At 41.8% G+C, this 20,080-nt stretch overlaps 1 protein-coding gene across 3 annotated transcripts in view; it reads right to left on the bottom strand.

Annotated features, from left to right (window-relative positions):
* The window catches only part of TENM3 (teneurin transmembrane protein 3), a 2,583,516-nt gene that overhangs the window by 2,559,758 nt on the left and 3,678 nt on the right, over positions 1–20,080 (bottom strand). For all 3 annotated transcript variants that reach the window (XM_033942956.1, XM_033942961.1, XM_033942964.1), the window contains exon 2: positions 16,917–17,046. The gene's annotated coding sequence lies outside the window, so the exon portion shown is untranslated. The remainder of the gene's footprint in view (positions 1–16,916; positions 17,047–20,080) is intronic.

Below are 20,080 nucleotides of genomic sequence, written 5' to 3'. Positions count from 1 at the left end.
TTTTCTTGGAGGTCCTGGCAATCATTTTGCCAATGAACCAGGAGGGATAGGAGTAATTTGCGTGACTGGTTTTAAGAAAGGCTTAGACAAGTTCCTGGAGGAAAAGTCCATAGTCTGTTATTGAGAAAGACATGGGGGAAGCCATTGCTTGCCCTGTATCGGTAGCATGGAATATTGCTACTCCTTGGATTTTGGCCAGGTACTCCTGACCTTGATTGCCACCGTGAGAATGGGCTATTGCGCTTGATGGACCATTGGTATAACCCAGCAAGGCTATTCTTATGTTCTTATGAAATCAATCCTACCTGGAAGTGACCACTATACCAGCAGGATATTTAAAGGTAGACTCGGGGAGGTCCTTCTAGTTCTGAAGGGGCAGGGCAGGTGGCTGGCCCAGCAGCCTAGGAGGACTCACTCTGGTGGTGGTGGTGATGGGAATTGGTCAGGCAGAGAGTAATTGAAGGAGTGGGCAGTTTTGGTTTTAACCAAAAATGTACTGGCATTTTTGGTTGAAACTGAAGCACGACAAACATGAATTTTAGGCGTATTTATTAAATCAAATTGTTTTTGTATCATGTGATTCACAACATGAGTTAGTCCTCAACAGAAAGTGAGAAATAACTGACAATGTACCATTATTATTCTCTTTCATTGGCATGCCCAATGAAAATGAACAAAAATGGAAGGGCCTAAGCAAGAGAAGAATCCATAGGTTGAGGTGCATCTGCCCAGCTTAGCTCCTAATTTCATGATTCTGTCGGTGATCCAGAAATTCCTTAGTGATGGCTTGAACCATACCACAACTTCAGAATTATTGAAGACCAGGGACAATGGCAATAGTTAATAGTAGGAAGAACACGTATTTTCTTCCAAAGGAAGACCTAATAACATTCCAAAAAATTCCTGACCCATAACACTCTGATGTCCAATTAGCAAGCTATTCACTAAAGACAGAATATACGATTAGATGGGATATGATGATAGAACAGATGGGCAATAATAGAGAAACATAGGGAACAAAGATCAGTTTGATTCTGAATAAAGTCATCATTACCAAATTTAGGCAAAATTAACTCTCACCATAGTATGCATTAACTATAATAAAATTTGTGAGCAGTATCTCATCCTCTCGTATGCAAAATAAAATGCTTTTAAATATATAGCACAAACCCTGGATTCATTCAGTAAATGAAAATATGGCAGAATATACTCTATCTGAAGATGGACACTTTGTCCTTCCTAAGAAATATGACCCAATAAGGAATATTTGACTTCCCTTGTTTTGCCTTACCCTAAAGTCACCGAGTACTCTTATTGGGCTATAGTTTTAGCCTTAATCCAAAAGACACTAATGACCCCTAGATAACATCACACCTGCTATGTATGAATGATGTTAGAGTTTACAGTTCCAGTGATCATCATTTAGCAGAACAACTCTGAATAGTAAAGAGTATCTCCAATGACCTCTGGATGACTTTTGACCAGGACAAATGTGCTAAAGCAGTCTCCCTTAATGGAATTTGAAGCAAAACTGAAAAGTCTCTCCGGCTGAAGACTACAAGAATCCAGTATATAAATATCTACGAGGAGAAAAGTGAAACAATCCAGCGGAAATTAATGAAAGAAATGGTAAACAAAGAATAGCACAGAAGGCTGAAGCTGATATTAAAAAGTGCTTTCAGAGCAGTATAGAGAGGTCCATTTCTTAGCATGCATACATTGTAGGTGCCACTTGGGGCTCCTTTTATTAAGCTGCGCTAGCGATTTTAGCATGCACTTATCGAATGCTGCAATGCCACGCGTGCTAGACGCTAACACCTCCACTGAGCTGGCATTAGTTTTTCCACATAGAGCGGGGGTTAGTGCGCGCTAATTTGCAGCGTGCGCTAAAAACGCTACCGCAGCTTAGTAAAAGGAGCCCTTGGTGCGGTTGTCAATCAAAACAATGGTGCTATTTGTAGAATCTCGCCTAGCAGTGCCGCTCCTTTATGCCAGCTTTTTACTCACCTAATTTGGTGGTGCCTATTTTACAAGCCTAAGAATGCCTAAGTTGACCACACCTATTCTCCATCCATAATCATGCCTACTTTTAGGCTGGTTTGTCTTTAGTTTATTATGAAGGGGTTAAATATCAATTTCTTTATCCCAGGACAATTCATGTCTTTCCTTGATTTAAAAAAGGTGACCATATCATCTGATACACCATTACTGACTTTGACCTCTGTCCCCCCCCCCCTTTTATAAGGCCGCGCTAGTGGTTGCTGCTGTGGTAACTGGGCCTCTTCTCCCTTGAAAAGAGGAGACTGAGAGGGGCCATGATCGAAACATTCAAGATAATGAAGGGAATAGACTTAGTAGATAATGACAGGTTGTTCACCCTCTCCAAGGCAGGGAGAACGAGAGGGCACTCTCTAAATTTAAAAGGGGATAGATTCCGTACAAACGTAAGGAAGTTCTTCTTCACCCAGAGAATGGTAGAAAACTGGAACACTCTTCCGGAGGCTGTAATAGGGGGAAACACCTTCTAGGGATTCAAGACAAAGTTAGACAAGTTCCTGCTGAATCAGAACATACGCAGGTAAGGCTAGACTCAGGGCACTGGTCTTTGACCTAAGGACCACCGCAGGAGCCACTGGTCTGACCCAGCAGCAGCAATTCTTATGTTCTTATCTTAGCTGTGATTCTAATTGGGTTTCTGATACTATTTTATAATAAAGGCATTGTCTCTTTCAGATTGTGATACTTAGAGATCCAAAAAGTCACCAGAGGGCTATCCTCATTAGATGCAAATGTCCTTGAATGCCTCCTTTTAAACTGCTTTCAATTCCTACTGCTACTATTTATTTTTTCTATAACGCTGGAAGGTGTACGCAGCGCTGTATATTTTAACATAGTCCCTACTCAGAAGAGCTTACAATCTAATTTAGACAGGACATTTCAGGGTTGGGGAGATTATAGTGGGTATAGGTATCTGACAACAGAAAGTGGGAGTTAAGAGTTGAAAGCAGTTTCAAAAAAGTGGGCCTTTAGCTTGGATTTGAACACTGCCAGGGATGGAGCATGACGTACTGATTCAGATAGCCTGTTCCAGGCATACGGTGCCGCAAGAAGGAAAGGGCAGAGTCTGGAGTTGGCAGTGAAAAAGAAGGATACAGATAAGAGGGGCTTGCCCGATGAGTGGAGATCATGGGGGGGGAGCATAGGGGGAGATAAGTGAGGTGAGATATCGGGAGGCTTCAGAGCAAATGCACTTGTAAGTCAGCAAGAGGAGTTTAAACTGTATTTGGAAATGGACGGGGAGCCAATGAAGCGACTTGAGGAGAGAGGTAATGTGATAACAGAGGTTCTCATGGAATATGAGTCACACAGCAGAATTTTGAACGGATTGAAGATGTGAGAGATGGTTGCGCAGAAGGCCCAAGAGAAGTACGTTGCAATAGTCTTAAGCATGATGTAATGAGAGCATGGACAAGCGTTTTGGTTGTGTGTTCAGAGAGAAGAAGTCGGATCCCAACCCATCTGCTAAGCACCCATACCTGTCTTATCATTCCCTCTAATTCCCCCACCTGAGCACTGTGTTTAGGTGCACCTCTTTGTCCAGTTTGTCTTTATCCACTAGATTGTAAGCTCATTTGAGCAGGGACTGTCTCTTTCATGTTTTGGTGTCCAGTGCTGCATAAGCCTGGTAGCGCCATAGTAGTAAAGCTCAGGGGTGCTGCAGGAAGCTCTAGGATGAGTAAGGAGAAATCTTTGGGTACGTGTCTGCATGCTAAAAACATTTTTGCATCACTATCGGAAGGAACCGTATATGCTGGGAGCTGAGAAGCTGATATGCACGGACAGGACCTTGAGGTGACAGTGTCCGAAGATCTAAAGGCGAAAAAACAGTGTGACAAGGCGGTGGCTGCAGCCAGAAGGATGCTGGGCTGTATAAAGAGAGGTGTATCCAGTAGAAGGAAGAAGGTGTTGATGCCCCTGTACAGGTTGTTGGTGAGGCCCCACTTGGAATATTGTGTTCAATTTTGGAGACCATATCTGACGAAGGACATAAGAAGACTTGAAGCGGTCCAGAGGAGGGCGACGAAAATGATAGGAGGCTTGCACCAGAAGACGTATGAGGAGAGACTGGAAGCCCTGAATATGTATACCCTAGAGCAGGGGTGTCAAAGTCCCTCCTCGAGGGCCGGAATCCAGTCGGGTTTTCTGGATTTCCCCAATGAATATGCATTGAAAGCAGTGCATGCAAATAGATCTCATGCAGATTCATTGGGGAAATCCTGAAAACCCGACTGGATTCTGGCCCTCGAGGACCGACTTTGACACCTGTGCCCTCGAGGAAAGGAGGGACAGGGGAGATATGATTCAGACATTCAAATACTTGAAGGGTATTAACATAGAACAAAATCTTTTCCAGAGAAAGGATAATGGTAAAAATCAGAGGACATAATTGTCAGCGGCAGCCTTACAATAATTTGAGGTTAAGTGATAGTAGATTCAAGAGCAATGTTAGGAAATTCTACTTTACAGGTGGATGCCTGGAATGCGCTCCCGAGAGAAGTGGTGGAGAGGAAAATGGTGACGGAGTTCAAAGAAACGTGGGATGAATACAGAGGATCTAGAATCAGAAAATAATATTAAATATTGAACTAAGGCCAGTACTGGGCAGACTTGCACGGTCTGTGTCTGTATGTGGCTGTTTGAGGGAGGATGGTCTGGAGAGGGCTTCAATGGCTGGGAGGGTGTAGATGGGCTGGAGTCAGTTTTGACGGAGATTTCGGCAGTTGGAACCCAAGCACTATATCGGGTAGAGCTTTGAATTTTTGTCCAGAAATAGCTAAGAAGAAAAAATTTAAATTGAATCAGGTTGGGCAGACTGGATGGACCATTCGGGTCTTTATCTGCCGTCATCTACTATGTTACTATGTTACTTACAGCATGTTGTCAAGCATTTAGATAGAGAAAAGAAGTTGGTGGGTTCCAGTGGGTGATCTCATGTGGGTTTGAGAGTCTGCATATTCATGGGACTCTTCTCATTTCCCCCTCTTCTTCCTCCTCTTCAGAGGCTGTGCCTGTTAATACACAATCTCAGGCTGCTTCTGGTCTGGTGGTTCCTACTGGTGGTGGTGTGCAATTTTCACTCTGTGGGCATACTTTGTGTGAGATTGCCTCTTTATATGGTCAGCTTTCTCAGAAGCTGAAGCATAGGGTTTTAAAGGGTAGATATGTAGATTTATTTTCTTTATTGGAGTGGGAGCAGGATGGCTTTGAGAAGAAGAAAGGTGATTATTCTAAGTAAGAGGGTAAGAGAAAAAAGGGTCAAGTGTCTTGTACAATTTTGAACTGTTTGTTAGATTTTAATGTTTATGCTAAATTGCTGGGCAGCACAAAACCAGTTATATAGCCTGGGTTATTACGTTATGCTGATTTGACTTTGAGTGTATGGGATTTATGGTTGGAGGGCCTGGCTGAATTATGATGAGCATTTTTTGCACGTTGGGGTGTCCTTTCAGACAGCCAGCAGTTTTGTGAGCGGTATAAGAGGAATTATGGATGTTGTATACTGTGTGCAACACCGCCACAGAAAGTTGTGAGGCCAGGTGACACAACAGGTCTTGCAGATGGGACACTTGTTGGGACTGAACATGATTACCTAGATTTGGTTGAGACAGAGCAGCTAGATTGTGACCACTAGCTGATGGGGAAAAGGAGAGTTGGGAGGCTGCCTAGAAAGAAGAGTTATAATGGAATTTCATTGTTAAATTGAATTTGTGTTGAAGAAAAGTAAAGCTGCGGCCAAGTTATTGCCAACAGATGTGTAGGACTCTTATTTTGCAGTGTTCTTGTTAAGTGTGTATAGGTCTGCATGAGTAAAATGGTGCAAGTGCCAAATGTCATTTTAACTTTCATATTAACATACCATACACCAGCGCTGATATTCACACTTAAAATGATCCTCCGATCGCCACCCAAGCAATATAGCTTAGGACTCCTTTTACAAAGGTACGTTAGGGCTTTAATGCGCGGAATAGCGTGGGCTAGACCTTAATACCAGCATTGAGCTAGCGTTATTCTAGAAGCTTACCACGCGGTTTTGCGCGTGCGATAAAAACTCTAGCGCACCTTAGCAAAAGGAGCCCTAAGTGTGGCAGTACTCCTCATCGATCCTTACAACTAAAGTGTGATGCCACAATTTTTCATTATGTTTCCTTAATACTTTTCATTATATCACTTTTAAAATACTTTTATATTCATAACTTTTTGTAACAGCGTTTGAACTTAGCTTCAATAATTGCTGCTACACCAGCTCCGTCGACATCATCAGGGTCGGGGATAATGCCAGAACCAGGTCTGCAAAAGCTGTATACTTAGGGCTCCATTTACTAAGGTGCGCTAGCGTTTTTAGGGCACGCACAAAATTACTGCGCGCTAAACCGCGCGGTACACTTCTAGAATAATGCCAGCTCAGTGCTGGCGTTAAGGTCTAATGTGCGCGTCAATTTTGCGTGCACTATTCCACGCGTTAAGGCCCTAACGCACCTTAGTAAAAGGAGCCCTTTGACTTTCCAACAAACCGCCACAATTAGCTATATTGCTTGGGTGGCATGCTGAGGATACCTTTACGTGTGATTATCAGCAGTGTACTCTCAGCCCCGGTGTGTGGTATATTAATATTTTGTTCATCTTTTGTTAATGCCAGTTATTAGTTTGGATTTTAACTTTCATGGCACCTTTGCGCTACAGAAACCAAATGGCAAAAGTCATATTATACATGCTTCACAAATGAAATAACATTAGTTGTTTATTTTTATTCAATTTTCTATACCGTTCTCCCAGGGGAGCTCAGAACGGTTTACATGCATTTATTCAGGTACTCAAGCAGTTTTCCCTCTCTGTTCCGGCGGGCTCAATCTATCTAACGTACCTGGGGCAATGGGGTGATTAAGTGACTTGCCCAGGGTCATAAGGAGCAGCGTGGGTTTGAACCCACAACCCTCAGGGTGCTGAGGCTGTAGCTTTAACCACTGCGCCACACTGGTCAATATACAGTCCACAAAAGTCAGCATTTTTCATAATTATATCAAACAAAACACTTGTACAGAAAAGAATGATATGGTCTAGATTCAAATTAAAGAGGGAATAAGAAAAAAGGGCAAGAAAATATAATAGAATAAACTTTCTCAAGTCCACAATTTGGATCCAAAATTACAGAGAGTGAAGTATTTAAGGAAATTAAAGAATCATTTATAATAAACCACGATTTTTCATTAAGCGCCTGGATACTGAGTATAATCCATTCTAAGAGCTCTAAACGTCATATTCATTAAAGGCACTTCGTAGATATAAAAGCAGTTAGGTGAGAAGGTTCAAAGAAAACATAGTTCAAAGATTGATATCTCACTATAGATTTGCATGGGTATCTCAAATAAAAAGTTCCACCAATGAGAGTAAGGGCTCCTTTTACGAAGATGTGCTAAGTATTTTAGCGCACGCACCGGATTAGCACGCGTTATAGCATGCGCTAGCCGAAAATCTACCGCTTGTTCAAAAGGAGGCGGTGGCAGCTAGCATGCGCGGCAATCAGTGGACCAAGACCATGTCTGGGCATCAGCAGTAAATATTCAGGGTCAGGCGGCACCTGGAAGTTAAGCAGTTGTCAGCCAATATTCAGTGCTAGAACCCACAAAGCTAAGTCCGTAAAGCTAGGACTGCTTTCTGTGCCTCCTATCTGCCCACTTAGATGCCAGCACTCATTATAACTGGTGCCTCCATAACTACTGATGCCTTCTTGACGCTAACCCTGTACTGTTGAACTATTATCCAGCCTTGCCACACTGGTCTGAGCCAATATTCAGCGACACTACTTGGGTAAGTGCCACCAAGTATCGGTGGCCAGCCCACTCAGCATAGTTTAAGTAGGCAGAAGCCTCCCCTGTCTCCTTAAATGGAATATCAACCTCTAAGTTTCTTTGAATCTAATGGCATATGAGTCATGTAGCAAAAAAAAATTAGGCCTATACCAATAGATTTGCATCCTAAATTGCAGGTACAAATTGGTGCAAGTAATTGTTTAACAAACCAATCGGTGTCGATAATTAGCAATTAACATCTAATGTTTGATGCTATCTGGCATTAATTAGAAGTTACATGCACAACTTTTGTAAACACATTGGGCTAGATTCACTTACCAATCTGTAACCAATCAGTGCAGGCCCGAACAATTCACAAAACAACAAAATTAAAATGAGGGCGATCGGAGGAACGCCCCCCCCTCCTCCGACTGCACGGATCGCTAGTGTGTGATCCTGACGCATGCACAGACCATCTGCTTTCTCTGTAGATGGTCTGCGCATGCTCTCTCCGCGCAAGGAGCACACTTGCAGGCAGGGAGGGAGGCAGGTAGGGAGGGGCAATCAGCCAGAACACACTAGGCCTTAACCCGTTGACTCTCCTATTCTCTGCTGCCTTTCCTGTAGTGCGAGCCCACGGGTTTAAAGTGGGGCTGCACTGCAGCGTGCAGCCCCACTTTAAACCCATGGGCTCGCACTGCAGGGAAGGTGGCAGAAATCCAGAGCTCGGGGCAGAGAACAGGGCATGATCAGGACAGAAAGCAGGGCTGGAAGATCGGAGCGGAGCTCGGAGCAGAGAGCAGGGCATGATCTGGATAGAGCAGGGCAAGATCAGGACAGAAAGCAGGGCTGGAAGATCGGAGCGGAGCTCGGAGCAGAGAGCAGGGCATGATCTGGACAGAGCAGGGCAAGATCAGGGCAGAGGGCAGAGCTGGAAGATCGGGGCAGAGTGCTTCTTCTGTTGATCGGCTAGCCCAGTTGGTGTCCCAGATTTGTTTAGTGAATCGCGTCCCTGCCTACTTTGCATGCTGTTTCCCCTCATTTGAATGCACGGATCGGAGGAGAGGTTAGTGAATCGGGTCAGAGGGAAATCTGGTCACAAAGAGGTCGCACACCGATCTGTACACAATCGGATTGCTTAGTGAATCTAGCCCATTGTATAAAGTGGTGCACATCACTTCTAGTGTGTGAATCTCAAAAGGGGGCAGGACCAAGGGTGGATCATGGATGTTCCTAAATGTTAAGAACATTGTTATAGAATATGCTGATCCATGCATTACTTACTGTAGATGCAGGTATTTATGTCTCGTTTTCCTTGGCACAAATGGGTTTGCCTAAATGTTATTGCTCGTAAAGCCACTAAGCGTGATTCTATATCTAGCGGGAAACTTTTATAGAATCACCTAAGCACCATTCTGATCATTGCTGATTTATTAGGCACCATGGACCCCAAAGTGATGAACTGGATTAAAAGCTAGTTATGTGGAACGAGACAAAGGGTAGTAAACTGGAGTTTGCAAGGAGGAAAAGGATGTTGTTAGTGGAGCTTCCCGGGGATCTGTCCTTGGGCCAACTCTATATAATTTTTTGTGAGTGATATTGCAGAAGGACTGTCTGTCAAAGTTAGTCTTCTTTTGCGGATAATACCAAGCTCTATAATAGGGTAGACACCATGGAGGATGTGAGTAACATTAGGCAGATTCTAGATAATTAAGCTAGAAGAATGGTTTAGTAATTGGCAACTAAGATTTAAGGCTAAAAAATGCAGGGTCATGAACTTGGCTGCAAAACTCCAGGAGAACGGTATAGTATAGGAAGCGAAGAACTTCTGTGCATGGAAGAAGAGTGGGACTTGAAGGTGATTGTGTCTGATTATCTCAAGGTGGCAAAACAGATAGAAAAGGTGACGGTCAAAGACAAGAAGATGCTTTGGTACACAAAGAAAGGAATAGCTAGAAGGAAAAGGGAGGTGATAATGTGGTTATATAAATCTCTGGTGAGGCCCCATTTAGAATACTGTGTACAATTTTGGAGACCGCACCTTCATAAGATATAAATAGGACAGAGTCGGATCAGAGGGCTGCTACAAAATTGGTTAGTGGTCTTCGTCAAACTCATATAGGGATAGACCTAGAGAGCTTAATATGTATACTCTAGAAGAAAGACAGGAGAGAGGGGATATGATAGAGACATTTAAATGCTGTATCTCCATGGTATTAATGTACAGGAGATGAATCTTTTTCAAATGAAGGAAAACTCCAGAAGGAGAGGGTATAGGATGAAATTAAGAGGTGATAGGCTCAAGAGTAATCTAAGAAAATGCTTCTTTACAGAAAGGGTGGTAATGCATGGAATAGTCTCCAGGTGGAGGTGGTAGGGATGAAGACTGTATCTGAATTCAAGATAGCATGGGGAAGGCATGTGAGATCTCTTAGGAAGAAGAAGAGATAGTGGATGCTATGGAGAGGCAAACTATTAGGCCATTTTGGCCTTTATCTGCTGTCATTTTCTATGTTTCTAATTTGGCCCTTATTACATACAGTACATATTGCACTTGTAAGAGTAACTTATCAGTCAATATAGTACTTTACTTCAGTTAAAGCTGTTGCAATGTTAACAGCACAGCTCTTTATTTTCCAGCTAAATAGAGATTTTCTATTTCTCATCACATATGTATAGTCTTTAAACAGCCCAAACCTTCTAACAAATTGCAAACTCTGTAACAGTATATCTTCTGTTATGCTGCTTGTTAAATTACCAACACAGGAAATTAAAGCAATAAAACACTTTCAAAATCACAGAACTCATTCAATCATATTTTTTTTGTGTTCAAAATTATTCTTCAAAAGACATTTTTCTGATACAAGCATTAAATTCTTTGAAGCTTGAAGAATCTGTTGAAGGCCTTCCAAGATATAAGGCTCAAATATTCCATCTACTCATACATTTATTAAAACCAAATATATGGTACCAAATTTTAAAACAGAAAATGCAATTCAGTTAAATAATAAATGACCTGATACATTTCAAATCCAACATTAGGGAGTCCAGTGAGTGAAAATTTGATTTAATGCTCAAGAAAATCTATTTTGCTTTTGTATCACCTTACGTGGCCAAATGCACACCAGATGTGGTCATTCATACAAATGGCTGTAGTTGCAAAATAAAGCAATGAGACCCAGACACATACTGTAATGGTCACTTATGCAGCCTGTGCACATACAGGAGATTGAATCAACCTTGCAAGCCTTTGCATTCTTTATTAACCTTCTGCAATGAGGTCAAGCAAGCAGTTCCTCTAACATCAAAAATACTATCTGAGAAGATAGAAGGAATTTGTGTGGGGAATAAAAAAGCACAAAAAATTTGCATCTTAGCTGACCAATATATCATTAGGGAAAAACAGAGCTGACAAAATATGACAGAACAATTTCATGTTTAAAGCTGAGCACATTTCCAGAGAAAAGAGTATGGGTAGATTTTATTTTATTTTTTGCCTTTTGGAAAATGTATAGGGCACTAAAAATCGACAAAAAACAAATATTAACATCACTCTGTTGCATTGTCATTTTCAATGCACTCTTTAAGAGGCAAAGAGGTTTTTAAAAATGGTGGTTTTCTTGTTGTAGTCACCTTGGTAACTCTGAGGGCTCCTTTTACAAAGCCGCGCTAGGGCCTTAACGTGCGAAATAGCGTGTGCTAAATTTCCACATGCGTTAGCTGCTACCGCCTCCTTTTGAGCAGGTGGTAGATTTCCATCTAGTGCACGCTATAGCGCAGGCTAATCCGGTTCGTGCGATAAAACCGCTAGTGCGGCTTTGTAAAAGGAGCCCTGAATCTCAATAAATTGGGCTTGATTTTGGGACACCTCATGTATTCTGGTTTTCAGGATGTCCACAATGAATATGGAGGAGGTAGATGTTCATATACTGAATATTCACCATATGCAGATTCATCTCATAGAAATTCACTATGGATATTCCCCCCCCCCCCAAAAAAAAAAAAAGCACCCAGATGAAGCATCATACTGTTACATGTAAATTACAAATACGATATGAACAATCTTCCAGCTCTGCATCTGCCCCTAACAATATATATCACCTGGATCCAATAAGTTCAGTTCAATATATAGTTTTTTAAGGACACCTCAGCCCCACCACTCCACCGCTGTAATGATTTGCTACTGCGGGAAGATTTCACTCAAAGCCTATTTTCACTGGCTATATTGCTATGTGTAATGCTTATATCCAGTATGGAATCAATACACTTCCCAATATATATCACCTGGATCCAATAAGTTCAGTTCAATATATAGTTGACTTAGAGGGGCAGCACAATTCTTCTCTGCTTTGTTTTGTTTCTCCAGTCTGCCTCCCTTCCTCTCCTGAGCTCTGCAGCTCCTGCTCTGCTAGAAGAGCTGGATAGAGAGGGAAGCAAAGGGGGCAAACCAATAGAGTAGGACCCCAGTCCTGTGTGCTTTGGCCAAGGCAGAACCTGGTAATTGTCTCTACCATTAACCATTCTATGCACTATAATCTGAATTATTGTTATTAGTACTATTATATACAGCAACGTAGTAAATGATGGCAGATAAAGACCCGAACGGTCCATCAAGTCTGATCAACCATACACGCTCTATAAATTACTCATTTAATTTAAATGCTCTTTTTTCTTAGATACTTCTGGATCAGAGACCCGGAGCTCTGCCTGGTAGTGTGCTTAGTTTCTATCTACTGGAGTCTCCATCAAAGCTCACGCCAGCCCATTTAGACCATCCCAGTTATCGAAGCCCTCACCAGCCTGTCCTCATCTGAATGGCCATATACGGGACATAGAGACTGTGCAAGTCTGCCCAGTACTGGCCTTAGTTCCTTCAATATATATGCCCATTCTTTTCTGATTAGAGATCCTCTGTGTTCATCTCATGCTTGTTTGAACTCTGTCACCATTTTCCTAATTGTATAAAGGATTTTTTTTTTCCAAGCAAAAGGCCTCATTTTAAATTACATTACATTTAATATGCATGGTTACAAAAAGGTACATATTTATATGTAACCCAAGGGTAGACGTCTGTGGCAGAGTCCAGTCCAGACTCTCCCAGAGCACTGACCACATGTACTCAAAACAGCACAACCACTGTACAAAGGTGTAACTTTGAGAAAGCTTTTATTTTTCTAGAGACCTGAATCTGCTTCTTCACAGACTCAGGAAAGGCACAAACAATTGCTTATGTTTCATATCCTTTAGTTACTTCCACAAGTATTCTCCTTATGGGCTTAGCTTACTCTGTTTCAGTAGAGACCCGTTACCCCTGGAGGTTCTTGCACACATCCCAAATCTTTCCAAGGCTCCCTCAGCTTACAGCTAGGAAAGGGGAAGTTTCTCTCTCCTCGGGACTCCTTCTTTCCTCAGAGATTTTTCTCTCTCTCGTGGGAACGTCTCCCCAGTGATTCTCCTCTGTGGCAGATAAACACCTCCCTGCTGAACCCCACTCCTTGACTCAGCAGGGTTACCTGGTTAAGGTGGCTCAGCACTGAGCTGTAAAGCCCAGTGCGATTTGGAACATGTAGTCCATTCAGTCTTGGGCGAGCATCCCCTGCTGTAGGTAGAATGGTAACATTATTGGAAGATAATATTCTTCCACAATATCTTCAAAGGAAGTGACTCGGCAGAGCTTGGATAGAACCATAAAGTACATGTGTAAGTTATAAAATACTAATCTACATGTACATGTACCAGCCCACAAGCTGGTGTAAATATGTGCTGTCACATTGAGAGATTAGCGAAACTGGGCCTCTTCTCCCTTGAAAAGAGGAGACTGAGAGGGGACATGATCAAAACATTCAAGATAATGAAGGGAATAGACTTAGTAGATAAAGACAGGTTGTTCACCCTCTCCAAGGTAGAGAGAACGAGAGGGCACTGTCTAAAGTTAAAAGAGGATAGATTCTGTACAAACATAAGGAAGTTCTTCTTCACCCAGAGTGGTAGAAAACTGGAACACTCTTCCGGAAGCTGTTATAGGGGAAAACACCCTCCATGGATTCAAGACAAAGTTAGACAAGTTCCTGCTGAACCAGAACATATACAGGTAAGGCTAGACTCAGTTAGGGCACTGGTCTTTGACCTAAGGATTGCCGCAGGAGCTGTGATCACCAACTAGTGCTCAAATCTGTACTCACAGCATGCATATAAGTGAGCAAGTAACACTGTCTGAGCCAGTTAAGAACATAAGAACATAAGAAGTTGCCTCCGCTGGGTCAGACCAGAGGTCCATCGTGCCCAGCAGCCCGCTCCTGCGGCGGTCCATCAGGTCCATGACCTGTAAAGTGATCCTTTGTCTGAAGCCCTTCGTTCCCCTTTTTCCTTCTATCTATTAACCTTTCATAGTCCTATCTCTACCCCTATCTGTATCCCTCAATCCCCAAATCCTTCAGGAATTTATCCAATCCCTCTTTGAAACCCCAAAATGTACTCTGTCCTATCACAACCTCCGGAAGCATATTCCAGGTGTCCACCACCCTCTGAGTGAAAAATAATTTCCTAGCATTGGTTCTGAACCTGTCCCCTTTCAATTTCTCCTAGTGCCCCCTTGTTCTTGTGGTTCCCAATAGGCTAAAGAATCTGTCCCTCTCCACCTTCTCTATGCCTTTCATGATCTTGTGTGTCTCTATCATGTCTCCTCTGAGTCTCCGCTTCTCAAGGGAGAAGAGCCCCAGCCTTTCTAACCTGTCTGCATATGAAAGGTTTTCCATACCTTTTATCATTCTTGTCGCTCTTCTCTGAACCCTCTCAAGTATCGCCATGTCCTTCTTTTGGTACGATGACCAATATTGGACACAGTACTCCAGATGTGGGCGCACCATCGCACGATACAGCGGCATAATGACTTCCTTCGTTCTGGTAGTGATACCCTTCTTAATAATACCCAACATTCTGTTTGCTTTCTTTGAGGCTGCTGCGCATTGTGTCGTTGACTTCATTGTTGTATCCACCAGCACACCCAAGTCTTTTTCAAGGTTACTTTCCCCTAGTACTAATCCCCCCATTTTGTAGCTGAACATCGGGTTCTTTTTCCCTATATGCATGACCTTGCATTTCTCTACATTGAAGTTCATCTGCCATTTATTCGCCCACTCCTCCAGTTTGTTCAGATCCCTTTGTAGGTCTTCACATTCCTCCACGGTTCTAACCCTGCTACAGAGTTTAGTGTCATCCGCAAATTTTATAACTTCACACTTTGTCCCTGTTTTTAGGTCATTTATAAATACATTGAACAGCAACGGACCGAGTACCAACCCCAGCGGAACACCGCTCGTGACCCTCCTCCAGTCCAAGTAGTGTCCCTTCACTCCAACCCTTTGCTTCCTGCCTGCCAACCAGTGTTTAACCCATCTGTGTACATCCCCTTCCACCCCGTGGTTCTACAGCTTTCTGAGTAGCCACTCAAGGGGTACCTTGTCAAAGGCTTTTTGGAAGTTGAGATAAACGATGTCTATGGGTTCCCCTTTGTCCATCTGGCTGTTTATCCCTTCAAAAAAGTGCAGTAAGTTCGTTTGGCACGATCTTCCTTTGCAGAAGCCATGTTGGCTCACTTTCATTAGTCCATTTTTTTCTATGTGCTCACAGATGCTGTCTTTTATCAGTGCTTCTACCATCTTGCCCGGAGTTCATTCAGGAAGGGGTAGTTAAGGGTTAACGTTTGGCGGGTACTGTTAGAGTTGGGGGGGTGTATAGGGAGGTAGTGGGATAGGTAATCACGGTAGAGAGTGTTGTGGGATTTGTGGGTGAGGAGAGAAGTAGGAGGGATTTGGTTGTGGAGAAGAAAGGTGTGATTGGTGGAAGGATTGGAGATTTAGGAAGAAAGTTATGGCTGGTCCGCATTATTTTTGGTTTGGGAGGGAGGTTTGTAGGGAGTGGGTTCTGTAGGGGAAAAGAGTTTCCTGCTCATTCCCCCCCTCTCCCCCCCCCCACACACCTGTTTTTGTTGTTGGGGGTCTTGGGCTGGGTTGGGTGGTTCATTTCTAATAATAATAATAATAACAGGACCGTGAAGTTCTATGTGGTTTACAATTTTTAAACAGATGCTACAGATTGAGTAGAGTTAACAAAGTTAAGGGTTAGTGATAGTGGTTCTAGAGATCAGTTGTTGTGGACTAAGATTGTATAGGTCAGTTGCCTAGATACGTCAAGAACAGATATGTTTTTAGGTGTTTTCTAAATTCCCCATAAGTAGTATGCTTAAGCAGTTGTTCCAGATCTTAAGCAGTTGTTCCAAATGGAGTGGGTGGTTAGGTTGGTCACAGTTCTGCGGTAAAATTGATGTTTTTGGGGAAAATGTAGACCAGTGTAGCCATGAAAATAATGGGGGATTTGTTTTTTGGAGCTGCTCATGTGCGACACCGCCATGGGTGGCGGCAGGACTCTGCGGCACTGCGAGCCCTGCTGGGATGGTGTATTGGGATTATGGGAACAATTTTGTGTGTGAAGTTAGTTCATCACTAAATAGCTCCAGGGGTTGTGATGGTTATGCTACACTGTTTTTAATGTATTGTTATAACAAATGGATTTATTGGGTTTTTGGGAATTAATAAAGCTGCGGTCCAAATTTTGCCATTAATTATTGTTGAGAGAAGTCTTTGCAGAGATGTGTGAATGACAGTGTTAGTATTGGTAATCTTAAAAAAAAAAAAAAAAAAAAACCTTGTACTTAGTTGTTATTGAACCTCGGTAAAACATTACATATGTATTCCTGACTTAGAATATTTATTTTGCTTTTGAGTGAGCCACATGTAAAAATAATGACCATCCTGACTGGTTATGTCAACATTTTATATTGCAAGTAAATTCCAAAGTTGCTGATTTCAGATAGGATATTTATGATAATATATGTTTGTGTTATACGGAATGATAATTGTTTGGGTGAAGGGGTGGGGGGAGGAAAATGGATGATTATGAACATGAGAAAGATGAATGTGCTTTTATTGTTTTACTATGAGTCGCATTGGTTGTATTGCACTGTTGTAGTTTTGAAAATGAATAAAGAATTTAAAAAAAAATTATTCCTACCTTTGTTGTGCTTTCTTGTCAAAGTTCAATTTTCAGTAGGAAATATTCACCAATGTGTTGGAAGAAAACCAACCTTTTTTAAATGAACAGTTACTACAGGACATCCAACCATCAATGAGAAGTTGTCTTTCTGATGAAACAAACAAAAAGATCCATGAATGCACAGTTATATTAACATAATACTGAAAACTGCCTTAACATGTTTTGCAGCAGCCTCTTTTTCCCACAATAAGAGTTCAAGTTTCAAGTTTATTATTTATTTACTAGCCCACCCACTAGGGATCCTTCTAGGCAGCTTAAAATCTAATAATAATTATATTAAAAACAAATTTGACATAGACATGAAAAGGAGGAAAAACGGGAAGAACTACAATAAATTCAGGAAAATGGATGGGATAACACAATAGGGATTTGCTCCTTGGCCCATAATTGCAATCTCAATTAAAAATTCTACATATCTTTCAAAATAGAATTTAAGGGCTCCTTTTATCAAGCCACGCTAGCGGTTTGACGTGCGTAATAGCTCGTATTAAACCACCAGCCGCGCTAGCCGCTACCACCTCCTCTTGAGCAGGCGGTAGTTTTTGGCCAGCGCGGAGGTTAGCGTGTGATGAAACGTCACGCGTGTTAACCCCGTTAGCGCAGCTTGAATAAAGGAGCCCTAAAAAAAATTAAATCCGATTTAAAAGTTTCTAAAGAGGTATGGAAATGAATATGAGCTAGAAGCAAATTCCAAAGTATAGGACTATTAACTAAAAAAGTTGATTGATTTATTTTTAAAATTTCTATACCATTTAACCCTAGGTGATTTACATACATAATGCTTAAAACAATGCAAAGAGACAGACAAAACATCAGGATTTAAATTCACATTAAATCTTCAATCAAGGTGAGTCAAACCCTTTAAAAAAAAGCAGTAACAAACAATTGTGGTTTGTTTGTTTTTTTAATCATTTTTATTGGGAGACAACAAGAGAAACAAGCATAACACAGAAGAAAAACATTGTGTTTTTAAGAATTTTCTAAAAGTTCCTCTGTCTGCACATTTCCTTAACTGTCCTACCAAAGAATTCCATAGCTTTACCCCAGCACAACAAAAGGTCAATACACAAGTTTCTATATATTTCAGATTAACATTGTCCCTCAGCAAAGCTGAATTTTCAGAGCGCAAAGATCTTTTGGGGTGATAAACAGTCATCCTGTCTTTGAAATACTCTGGAATTGTACCATACAATACATATGTTCTAGAATATTAGCACAAAGCTGCGTTGGTGTGCTAAAATTTAGGTACACCCACTTATGACAGATCAGTGGCTGGTGTAGGTTGGCAGCCTCAGTGCAGTTCACACAACCGACAAGATTCTACGTATAAATTGCCCATGGCATTTGGCAACATTCCCATGCTCTGCCCACATGTATGCCTCTTTGGCATTGTATACTACTTGATTGGCACATGCATTATTGAACAGATCCTAGAACTATTAAAGAAGGGAAGAAATGTCTTCAGCAGTAGACTGGCTAACCTATTGAAGAGGGCTTTAAATTAGAATCCTTGGGTCAGGGTGATCAAAACCCCCAGTTAAGTATAAGCCTACAGGTAAGTGAATCACTAAATACCTTTACACAAATGAGAAAAAGGGGCAATGTCTGGAAAGCACTGATAGGCGCCTTGAAACTCAGTTTATAAAAAAAAAAATAGTTTAAACAGCATTTTTTACTGAGTTTGGGCACCTACTGGCCACCTAAAACATTTGCACTGGTTTGAGAATCCAGGCCGTTGGGTGTGACACCCTTTAGTAAAATGGCCCTTTTGTTACTGTATATAATCAAATATAAAATCATCTGAATATAAACCAAGGTAACCTTTTTTCCCCGAAAAAAAGGTTGACTCTAATATAAACCAAACTTGCGGAAGTCTCATATACTTACTGTGGGAACTTACATCAGCCATTTTGAGTAGTGAGACTGCATGAGGCAGGAAAATAGGAGGATCGTTCTTGCCCTGGGTCACTACTGCACCAGCAGGGCTTAAGGTAGGCCCAGGGAGAGGCCTGTGATGGATCCATATCTGTTTTATCATTCCCTCTTTGGGAAATTCCCTAACCTTAATTGTCCTGTTAATTGTAAGCTTTATTGAGCAGGGAATTATCTCTTACATGTTTGATGCACAGCAGTGCTTATGTCTAGCAGCACCATATAAATGATAAGTAATAGTAGTAAGACTCAAATATAAAAGACCCCCCCATTTTTGGGCCATTATATTGGCCCCAAAATCTAGGTTTATATTTGAGCATATACAGTATTTTGAAATTGCAGATCTGTTTCGCCTGCAGTATAGTTTCCAAATTCAGGTGGTTCTTTCAAAAGTAAAGGCAGATATCCCAATATTTCATCTGAGGTTACAGTCTGATTTGTTAGATCTAGAACTATCCTACAAAACAATGCAGAAAAAGGTAACTAATTCTTTTCCACTCAAAGCTACAAAACTGCTTTTGAATAATTATTTGACTGCCCCAGCTGCTATAAACTACAGTTCAACTGGTGTGATTCATTCAACTATATTTTGTATACAGTTCAGTGTACCCTGACTGAACTCCTAGTTGTACAGATGTTTGAAAGAAAAAGGAAAAAAAAACATCCATGTGCAATCAGCCTTTTTCTGCACATCAGAACTTGCAAACTCCCAAAGCAATTATCTATGTTCACTGCTTCCTTTTACTCATTCTCCCTGGTACTAGTTCAGTGACTGCCAACCTGCGGATTGTGAGCCACAGGGGGGTTTCTTCAGACACATAAATATGATTCTTTAAGTTGTAGGCTGCCAGTTCCTTCCTAAGGAGTAGTACCCTGTGAGAAATCAGCGCCAAGCCTTGCCGCCGGTAAGAAAAGCGGATGCTTTAGGCCCAGATGGAGATTTCAGGAGAGGAGATGTCACCAACAGACTACGAGGGGGTGCTGAAATTTTTTTTTTTGCCGATGATCTCAGCCCCAACCAACTAGAACTAGAATTAGTGGACCTACTGCCAATGACTTGCACATGACTGCACTTTGAGGAACTGCTAACACTAAGTCAAATTGCAAGGAGAGATGCTTCTGGCAGTATTTATGATAGGATTGTAGGAAGGATTCCCTCTTCTATTGGCCCTTTCCAGGAGGCTCTTGTC

This window comes from Geotrypetes seraphini, chromosome 1, assembly GCF_902459505.1.
Source record: "Geotrypetes seraphini chromosome 1, aGeoSer1.1, whole genome shotgun sequence".
NCBI classification, from domain to species: Eukaryota; Metazoa; Chordata; class Amphibia; order Gymnophiona; family Dermophiidae; genus Geotrypetes; species Geotrypetes seraphini.
Note: the sequence above shows the minus strand (reverse complement) of the source record. Positions and strands in the feature narration are given on the sequence as shown.